General features: G+C 46.8%; 1 long non-coding RNA gene across 1 annotated transcript; it reads left to right on the plus strand.

The window, feature by feature from the left end:
• Positions 1 to 6049: 6049 nt before the first annotated feature.
• Positions 6050 to 8489, plus strand: LOC123050446 (uncharacterized). The gene is made up of 4 exons (XR_006423773.1): positions 6050 to 6601; positions 6712 to 6758; positions 7371 to 7435; positions 8153 to 8489. It is a non-coding gene; the product is annotated as an uncharacterized lncRNA (long non-coding RNA).
• Positions 8490 to 9923: the final 1434 nt, after the last annotated feature.

The raw sequence follows: 9923 nt of genomic DNA on the forward strand, positions 1-9923 counted from the left end.
GCTGCAAAAGTAATTATTTTCAATCATTTGAGCTCTATATCGATCGGTCTCTTTCGTTCATTTCCTAATATCAAGTAACTAATAACTCCCTTGTTCATTTAATTTTCTTTGCCCTGTAGGGTTTGGAGACGGTTCTCAGAAGAAATTGTCGGTGAATTCAAACATGAGCTAGATTTCAGAAGGTTAGTTAATGTGGATAAGCAGCCACCGGGGACCAATCTATGTGGATACTATGTTTGTGAGAACATCCGGAGACACACCTCTGAGCGGAAGGCATCGGATAGCGTGCGGAACGCGACGGATAACTTGCGGAGGAGGCTTAGTCCAGAAGCTCGCTTCCGACCAATTCAAGAAGAATTAGCAGGATTTTTCATGAGGGAAGTCATCAATCCTAAAGGAGAACACTATACCGAGGACGAAGAAATTTATATGCATACCCGAGATTGAAACTTGTACGAAGTTGTATATGGTCATCCATCCTAATTGTGTATGGAAACTTGTTCGAAGTTGTATATGGTCACCCGAGATTGAATATATATTATATATTCCTCTTGAATTCTTCTTGTTTGAAATTTCATATGCATGTATATAGTAGCGTAGAATATGTGTACTGAAACTTTATCAAAATTAAAATAAAACACAAAATATAATATAAAAGAAATAAAACACTCCAAACTAAAAAGAAACCAGGTTTAGGGGGGCTAAAACCCTAAACCTGCGGAGGAGCCCTTTTGTCCCGGTTGGCCACGAGAACCGGGACTAAAGGTCCTCCGCCCCGACGGACCACGGGCGCCCACGTGGACGGGCCTTTAGTCCCGGTCAGCCACAAGAACCGGGACTAAAGCCTTTAGTCGCGGTCTGTAAGAGGCGCGACTAAGGGGGGGTCTTTAGTCGCGCATATTTAGTCCCGGTTGCACAGCCGGGACTAAAGGCTGTTGCGAACCGGGACTAAAGGGCTTTTTTCTACCAGTGAGTGGCGGCGGCGCGTCGTCGTCGTTGCTGTCGTCGATGACGACGACTCCTCCTTCATCGCAGCCTCGGCGGCGCTTCACGAACCGAGGCTTTGGGGGGGGGCGAGGCGCGGTGTCGCTGACGTGGCTGGCCCGCGGCTCTTTTGCTCCAAAACCCCTCGCCCCGGCGCCCCCGGGCGCCCCCCAGCGCGCCGGGTTCGGTCTGGGTCTGCTGGCGCTGATTTCGGCCCAGGCCGGCGAAAATCGGGCTACTGGGGGCGCGACTGGGCCGTTTTTTCGGCGCCGGCGCGAAAAAATCGTCTGGGGAGGCCGTTCTGGGGGCGCGGCTGAAGATGCTCTTAGGCATCAATGACATGCACAGTGCGTGCGGCGAAACCGCGATGTTTGGAAAGCGAGCTCTGCCTCGGCGGGACGTGTAGGGAGCTAGTGAGAGCAACTCCAATGGGCCAACCCAAACGGACGGTGATTTTGTTCGTTTGGGTCGGCCAGACGGACACGAACGTCCGCTTTGGCGTTTGGGTCGGCGCGTGCGCCCAACGCTGGCGCGACCCATTTTGACGGCGTAAAAAAATGAATGCATGCATATTTAACATAAAAGCAAAATTAATTAAACATTACAGCCGGTCATGAAGGCCGGCGGGAGTCCACATTAGCATTTAATAAAAATAAAAATAAACTAAAAACTACGTGCCGACGCGCTGCCCTAGACATCGTCGTAGTCGTCCTCGGGGTCCATGAGATCGATGACCGTCGGCGCCGGACTGGCCCAGCCGAACGCCGTGTTCCAGAGCGCGGTCATGTCGGGCGCGGGCTGTGCCGGCGCGGTTAGTGCCGCCGCCTGGGCCGCCGTGGCCTGGCGCGCCTCCTCCTCGACCTCAGCGTCGCGCTAGAGCATCTCGAGGTACTCGCCGTCGCGGCGCTCCTCGGCCACCCGGATCTGGCGCCAGTGCTCAAGGTACGCTGCCTCTTGCTCCCGTGTCGCCCCAGCCAGAACGGCGGCGCCCTGACCCACTCGCGCACTACTCCCGTCCAGGAGTAGCGCTCGATGGGCTCCGGCTCCGGCTGCGGCTCGGCTTTGGCGAGGCGGCGGGGAGGGGACGGCGAGGCCATCGGCGGCACCACGCAGTCGCCGGCCGCGGAGAGGGCCATGGCATGCGCCATGGCCGTCTCGTACCGAGCCTCTTCTTCTTCTGCCGCATCCGCCTTGCGTCGCTCGTCCTCCTCACTCTCCCGGTAGACGGCCGCAAGGGCCGCCTGGTCTTCCTTGCGGACGATGAGCGGCGGCGGCGGCAAGATGTGGTCGACCTCGCGCACGCCGCGCCGCCTCGCCTGCTCGTGCTCGAAGGCGAACCAGCGCGCCCAGTTTGGCGAGTCGAAGGCGTAGGCCTCGTCGCGGCACTGCTCCAGCGTCAGGAGCGCCCGCCGGGGACGCACCTCCTCCGAGTGCGCCCTAGCCGACCGCGGCGCCGCCGGCACTGGGATCCTCTCTGGATCCAGATGCCAGTCGTGCGGCGGGGTGACGTCAGGGTACGGCAGAGGCACGTGGTGGCGCCAGTGCCACTCCGCCTGGTGCACGGGCACGTTCACCCGCTGCCTCTGCCGGCGAGCTGGCGCAGGCGGAGGCGGGATGAACTCCGCGGGGAAGGGGACGGCGGGGGCCTTGCCCTTAGACTTGCTGTTGCTGCCGGCGCCGGAGAAGAGCCCCATTTGGATGGCTCGGGTGGCTAGGGTTGGCTAGGGTTTGCTTGCCGGCGACGGGGGAGTGAGTGTGGCCTAGATGGGGACGGGAACAGGATGAGGACGGCCCCGCCACACGGTCGGCTTAAAAAAGGACGACTGTCGTCGCTGACGCGTGGGCCCGGGGTCATAAATTAAGCTGACCGACGAGGAAGCGGGTAGTTGGGCGACCGCCAGGTGGGGCTGCGGCGGACACCGAGAAGGCGCGCGTGGCGTCCGTTCCGCGTCCGCGCCGACGCATTTGGGGCGCAAATTCGGGCCGCAAATGCGTCGGCGCGGACGCAAAGCGGACGCGTTTTGGGTTTGGGTCGCCGCGTTGGGCCTCCTCTTTTGTCCGCGCCGACCCAAACGGACGGCGGCAGATGAAATAGGTCGCCCCGTTGGAGTTGCTCTGAGCTATAGGTACATCACACCATTCTCCAAGGGCAGCTACAGTGCGGTTCACCAAACGGACAACATTAAATCTCCACGGACGTGTCCACGGTATTGCACAACTGTGCGTCAAATGGTCGTTCTTTTTTTTCTATGTTAAATAGCATTGAAAATAATTCAAAGATATATAACACAATTCTTTCATAATTATCTAGTGCAAATGTTTCAATGCAATAATACTTGAAATATAAATATTACAATCAAAATATGAAGTTTTCGAAAGAAAAACAGTTCAAATTTTAATTCAGCTTATTCGGACATATGTTCTAGTTCGCCCCTTGAAGCGCTCACAGATGCTCAACCAGCTCATTTTGAAGCTGCTAACAAGTTCCTTGATGCCATTTCTATTAATGCATTTGGATAAAATACTCAAACGTTGCCGGATTCTGCTCTAGAAGCTGGATAGGTGATGAGTGGATTTTTCACCACTTTTACAATATATTTTAGTAGCAAAATCCCTCATATCATATCCACCTAGCAATTTTTCATATCCACCAGTATGATAGCAGTTTCTATATTTCCTGAAATGGATCCGACAGAATTGCCTTATGGGGATCTTGAGCGGGACATGTAGAGTACCGTGGCGCGTCACATGGAGGCTTTGCGATGGAGTTAACAGTGAGGAGATTGCATTATGTGTAGTGCATGAGTCGAGTGGCTAATCGTGTGATTGAGCACAGGTGAAGAAGCGCCTTATCTTCGAGCGCGGAGCTGAAGACCGCACAAATGCAGCGCATATGCATGCCATCGATTGTCAGCTTGCTTGCAAAACGTGCATGCACCATGTGCACTAGATCGGGATCGCGCCTTGACGCGCGAGGGTGCCGGTCCCAATATTTGATCAGACAGGTAATGCTAAGTTAATATGAATTCAGGTTTAGTATACGCATTCATACAACTTAACAATATAGTGAAGAAGAAACATTCAGTTGTGATAGGAGCGAGACACAATGGTGATCATCGGCATGAGACTAAGACAGAATCAATTTCAATGCGTTTGTTAACAGAGGGTATTAAAGCGATTGCTCAGAATGGATTAGACTAATAGAGTAAATTTACATAAAAAAACAGGGCAATGCCAAAGGGCAAGACAACATATATACCAAAAGTATGACAAACATGACACATTTTGTCATTACAAAAATATGTCTAAAGTAGTGATCCAATAATCCAGCGCCTGGTATTTATCAGGGGAGTATGTAAACCAATACAAATAATATAAGTGCAGTACAAAGTAAGATAGATCAGGATTACAACAAGTCATTTATATAGAAATGAATGCATCCCACAAGTTGAAATACCATTATTAATAATTAGAGTAAGTTGGTTACATTACAGGACAAGACAGCCGAACATCGCAAAATACTAAAAGCAAGGCGTTTATACAAAGGCTGGTGACAGTTAGATAGCAGTCTTGATAAGTACACAGAGTGAGAATCAATGGTGGAGCTCATCATGGCGAGTGATACCGCTGGAAGCATATGATTGCCAATTCCAACCACTCGGGTATCGCTTCGTCGAGAATCTCATCGGAGTCCATGACGACTATAACCATCGCTTGTCCAGAGAAGGGGTTGCATGGAGCAGATGGATCAAACTTGATAGCAATAAAAGGGAAAGAATCACGGGCGATAAGTTTAGCTTGAGGCACCAACCTTTGGATATTTTCAACCGAGAGCAGTCTCGCACAAAGGTATCTCCTCTGGCGTCGCTGCTGAATGCTCGACCCTGGGTGGCCTGAAGTGCACTTATCCTGTCCAAAAAAATATTGGGCCTTCTTTGTGTAGCCTGGGTGGCTTGAAATTAATCACAGAAGGAATAAACCAGTTTGATCGTTCTGTAGCATGGCATGGTATATATTGGAATGACACAGAAGATCACTACAAGAAAATTGAGATACCGTGACGAAAATCCTGATGACGATGGTTGAGAACATCACAGAAATTCCTAATATGTGACATTTTGTAAGTGGCGTCACTTATTACAGCAAATCGGTGACGCTTAATGTCACTGAATCACACAGCCGTTGAGCCTCACCTGGCTACCAATTTCTGTGACGGTTCGGTAATTTTCATGATGGGTCTACTAGAGTCACGAATATTAACGAATGTGTGCCGTTCTTTATTTCATCATGTAATGTCTAGCAGTGGGGCCTACCACAACCGCGTCACGAGTTATTGAGTGGTAGGACCCACGTGACGGTGTTTGTAATGGGACTCGCCCGAGTTTCTTCATATGTTTTTGAACACTTAACTTAATTTATTTTGTCTACTGGAAGTAAATAGTGGTGGGGACGAAAGTTATTTTGTGTTTTCGTGAACTGGTGCCCATGGCGCTATAGTTGTTTCGTTCTATCTCAAGAAAATGGAAATAAGAGTGGATGAATTTTTTTGGTATGGATGTTCCTGAGATGATGCATATGGCTCATTTTTTTCGTTTTATCTCAAAATTTCAAATTTGATGAATTTCAGGCCATTTATCTGATATATTTCAGCATTGGCCTATATACGTGTCATACAAATGTCTCTATAAGTTCACATCTTTGAGTACAGACTCTTCTAACATTACTATTTGAAAACAATCAGTCCTTGTTGCCACTTTGAAGTACTTATTTTGTTTTTTTATTTTCATAATTATAAGGTCGCTATGTACAACTTTGCACATATATTTAGGTAGAGTTCTTCCAAAAAAAGTTGCATGGAACAAACCACATCATAATGTTTTTGTACGAGTTACACCGCTGTTTAAATCATTTGCCATCTCATTTACATACTGCTGTATTTAACTCGAAAATAAACCATTCCCTTTCCACTAAAAAACACTTTTCGCTCCACTTTTCTAAATTTTTGCCGCATCCAATTAATTACGCCCTTATTTTTTCAGCTGCGCGGAACCAACTCCCTCCAATTTCTATCCCCATCTCCACCCCCTCTACCCCACGACTGCATCCAGCGGCGAGATTTGAGGATCACGCCGCCCGGCGCACCCTGCGGCACCAGCCGCGTAATCCTTCTCCAATGACGGCTGCTCGCCCGCCCTCCCATCAAGCCCCGGCCGCCGCGCTCGCTCTCCACAAGGAACGGCCGCCACGCCTCGCCGGCCAAGATCGGATCCGCCAACCCGCGACATCGAAGTCGCCAGCCTCTACAGGCAACATCATAGCCGCTCGCCTCATCCTCACCATCGCCCACTCCAGCGCCTTCCCCAGCTTCCTTTCCCACCTCGTGCTTTACCAAGATCTGGACGTTTCCTCACCACCCCTCCATCAGCCACTACTTGAGATTAGATGCTGATTTAGAAGTTTGGTTTCGTCCAGTGACCAACAAGATGGCGGCGGCTGGAGACAACAGGTTTGGAAGAGGCAACCCGATGATGCAGTGAGGCTAGGGGATGGGTGAGAAACTCTGCAAGGAACCCCGCTGCAATACCATTAGATCTGGTCCCCTTCCAACTATTCGAGGGTATATTTCGCTGCTTCCTTATTTCTTCCATAATTTCTGGATGTAAGATTTGTGATCTGTAATTTGATTGTTCTAACCACCTATTTAAGATCTCCTTTTCCTAGTTGCAGTTCATCTAGATAAGGAGTAAGATCAATGCCCTTTGCTCTTCTCAAAGGTATGGTTTATACGTATATGTTCCTCCCTGTCTCTAAATTTCTAAAATGAATAATTTCAACTCATGTTTCCCCTTTAAGCTGCAAGATCATGCAGTCTCCAGAACATTTAATATGTGACTAGACTCTACGTTCAGAGTATTAACATTTAACAATGAAACTGTACTAGGAATTGCCTTCTATTAGTAGTTATGGACAATAAATTAATATTCTGTGATAAAAGTTAACAAGCTAAAGATATGTTGAGGGCTCCTATCATGGGCTAATACTGCTCGGTGAAAGAGAAGATGATTTTGGTATTCTGTAATATTTTTTCTCCATGTGAACACTTGTCAGTAAATTTTTTGTCTTCTCTGTTTTATTCCGTAAACGTAGGTGCATTAGTCGACGCTTACTGTAGGTAGAAGATTGGGTTTGCAATATTAAGATAATCTTATCGGCCTTGCTATGTTGGTACAGTCTGAAGCTTGTTCTTTTTACTACTTGCTTCTCCACTTCCTATTTGCATACAATGCAATACTGGATAATTCCTTACCTGGTTGTGTACGCCTAACATTTAAGCTCATCGTGTACTTCCTTTGCCCATAACTTAAATTTTTATTTCTTATATTTAGATTGAGGAAGCATCGTACAACAGCAGTGCGAGTACACAATTAGCTGTAGCTGCAGAAGAAGATGTGTAAGCACACAACCGATTCAAATAGTGTAGTTTACAGTACTAGTTCTAGTTGCTTATGGCACTTAGTTGTACATATGGTGATGATCTACCAAATTCATAGCATGTTTGAATCAATTCAGAGATGAGAAAACACACACTTAATAAGAATAAGGTTGCCTACTATGGTTGGGTGATGACCTTTGGATATTGCATCGTTTTGAGATTGTTCAATATATCGAATGGATGTCACTCCTTACTAAAGAAACATTTTTGTGTTTTGCTCTGTGATTTTGTAGTACATTACTAATCTATTTTTTTGTGATGTGCTGATCTAAACTTCTGTAGTAACCAAAGCGTCAAACAACTATACTTATGCAACTAACTATGAAATATCTTCAGTAGATCACTATAGTGCATTACCATCTGCTGCCGTAGTGCCCTCACTAGTCATTCAGATGCTACTTAAACTATAAGTGGCACACTAGTTAAAAGTGCAACAGTGATCTATGTAAAATATTTTGACTGACAATGTTTTATACAAGTTTGTGTCTTCTTGTTCCGCTAACCTAACTTAATGTTTTATTGACCCATCCACATACCCGCAAATCTTGTTAATAATGTACTTAGATTCATAATTCGATAGATTGTAAGTTTCTTAGTGGTACTCTTATACCTTGTTATCTATATGTTTTCATCTCATTAAGGTGCAACATGTTGTTATGTTTCATCAATTTATAGGCACCAGGAGGATTTAGCCGCGAGACATGAAGCACAAGATAGAGAATTTGAAGAGATGCAAAGAAGAGCCAACAAGAGAAGAATAAGCCTGGCAAAAGAAGCAACATGAGATGGATAACCTGATTGGATTTCTTTTAAGGGCTCAAGCAACTCAGCAAGCAAATCAGTCCAACCTGATGGTGCATGAAGGCCATCATTTTGTGAAAGAAAGATAGTTATTTAATCATACATTGCAATCATCAGGACAACATAAGTGGTCTTTTAGTCATGTAAATATTACTTTTCGTCTTATTTATTCTCGTGTCAAACTTGAGTCTGTGATATTTTTTATTGTCATTTTGTATTTAGAAGATGATTTGGCTGACAGATGGAATAAATAATACTATAATTTGTCTTTAATTCCAACTTATAATGCAATTTGGCTCTTAACTTATTTGTATAGTGTGATGTGATGTGAATTAAATACTTTGTGATATGCATTTGCAATATAGTGGATTCGATAATTCATTGCAAATTATTTGAAATTTAATGATGTCGTCTTCATCAATAATGAAAGTAGTGATGCTAGTAGTGGGAATATATTTGCGGGTGTTGATGCGCTGTCACTGAATATGTTATAATATGGCATATTTGCTGAATATGGTATAATATGGCATATTTGCTCCTAACACGTGACATTAATTGCCCGTCATAGAAATAGCAAGTTGTTGACATTCTAGGAAACGTCACCGAAGGTCCCATATTCGGTGACATTATTTTGCGCGCGCCATCACTAGGAGTAATCTGTGACGGGGATTCTGTGACGATGCGTGTGACACCCATAAAACGTCACCCACGGGTAAATTGTGACGTTATTAGCAATTCAATGACATATTTTGGCTCATCACAGTAGGCCTGATCTCTTGTAGTCTTCGAACAGTATATGCAACACTTACACACATGCATCTTGAATCCTGTTCATCCGTAAAGGATACCATGTTGGAACTGGCATCTTCATCGTATTGAAACTGATGAAAGCATGCCACAAGAATTAGGCAGAGAAATTAAGGGAATCACAAAGTAAACTTGGGTCAGTGTCATCTAAACATGGGCATAATGTGATCTCGTTACAGAATATAACAGCACAGATTTACTAATTATGACATTGGCTAATTCAACAATCCATTGGTAGTTGTTTGAGGCAGAACCACTCTAATCCATCAGAGTACCTATTTTTTAGGTTCCAACAAAGTTTCTAGGGTTACCTAACAGTAATACCATACCTAAATCGCTTGAAAATTAAGAGAGGGAGAAGGAGAGGGGAGGCAAGATATCAGCAATTAGGCCGTTTTCAGAGAGGAAGGGACCCCGTGGATGGGTCCTTGTAGTCGCCGGCCAAGTTCACGCTGTCGCTGCAGTTCACCTCCGGGCCGTCGCCTAAGAGGGGAGGGGATTAGGTGGAGGATGCCTGAGAAGGAAAACGAGAAGAGGACGATGCAAGGCGCGGGAAGGGGGTTCTCACCTCGCCTCGACGACTTCGTCGGTCGCTGTTGAGGCGTCTTATGGTTCAGCCTGGCGGCTACGGCGACGGTTCGTCCTGCTACTGCCGGTGACCAATCGTGGACGGAGTGTGTTTTTCTCACCGTCTCCAGCGGTGTCGTGCCCAGGAGGTCGTCGTAAATCACCCCCTGCGTGCACCGAGAGGGTGCGCCTGGATCTGCCGGTCAGCAGCAGCACCGATGAGCGCACCTTGACCCGCCACTCCCCCTGCGCGCACTCCTCCTGTAGCGAC

The sequence above is a fragment of the Triticum aestivum genome, chromosome 2D, assembly GCF_018294505.1.
Source record: "Triticum aestivum cultivar Chinese Spring chromosome 2D, IWGSC CS RefSeq v2.1, whole genome shotgun sequence".
NCBI lineage: Eukaryota > Viridiplantae > Streptophyta > Magnoliopsida > Poales > Poaceae > Triticum > Triticum aestivum.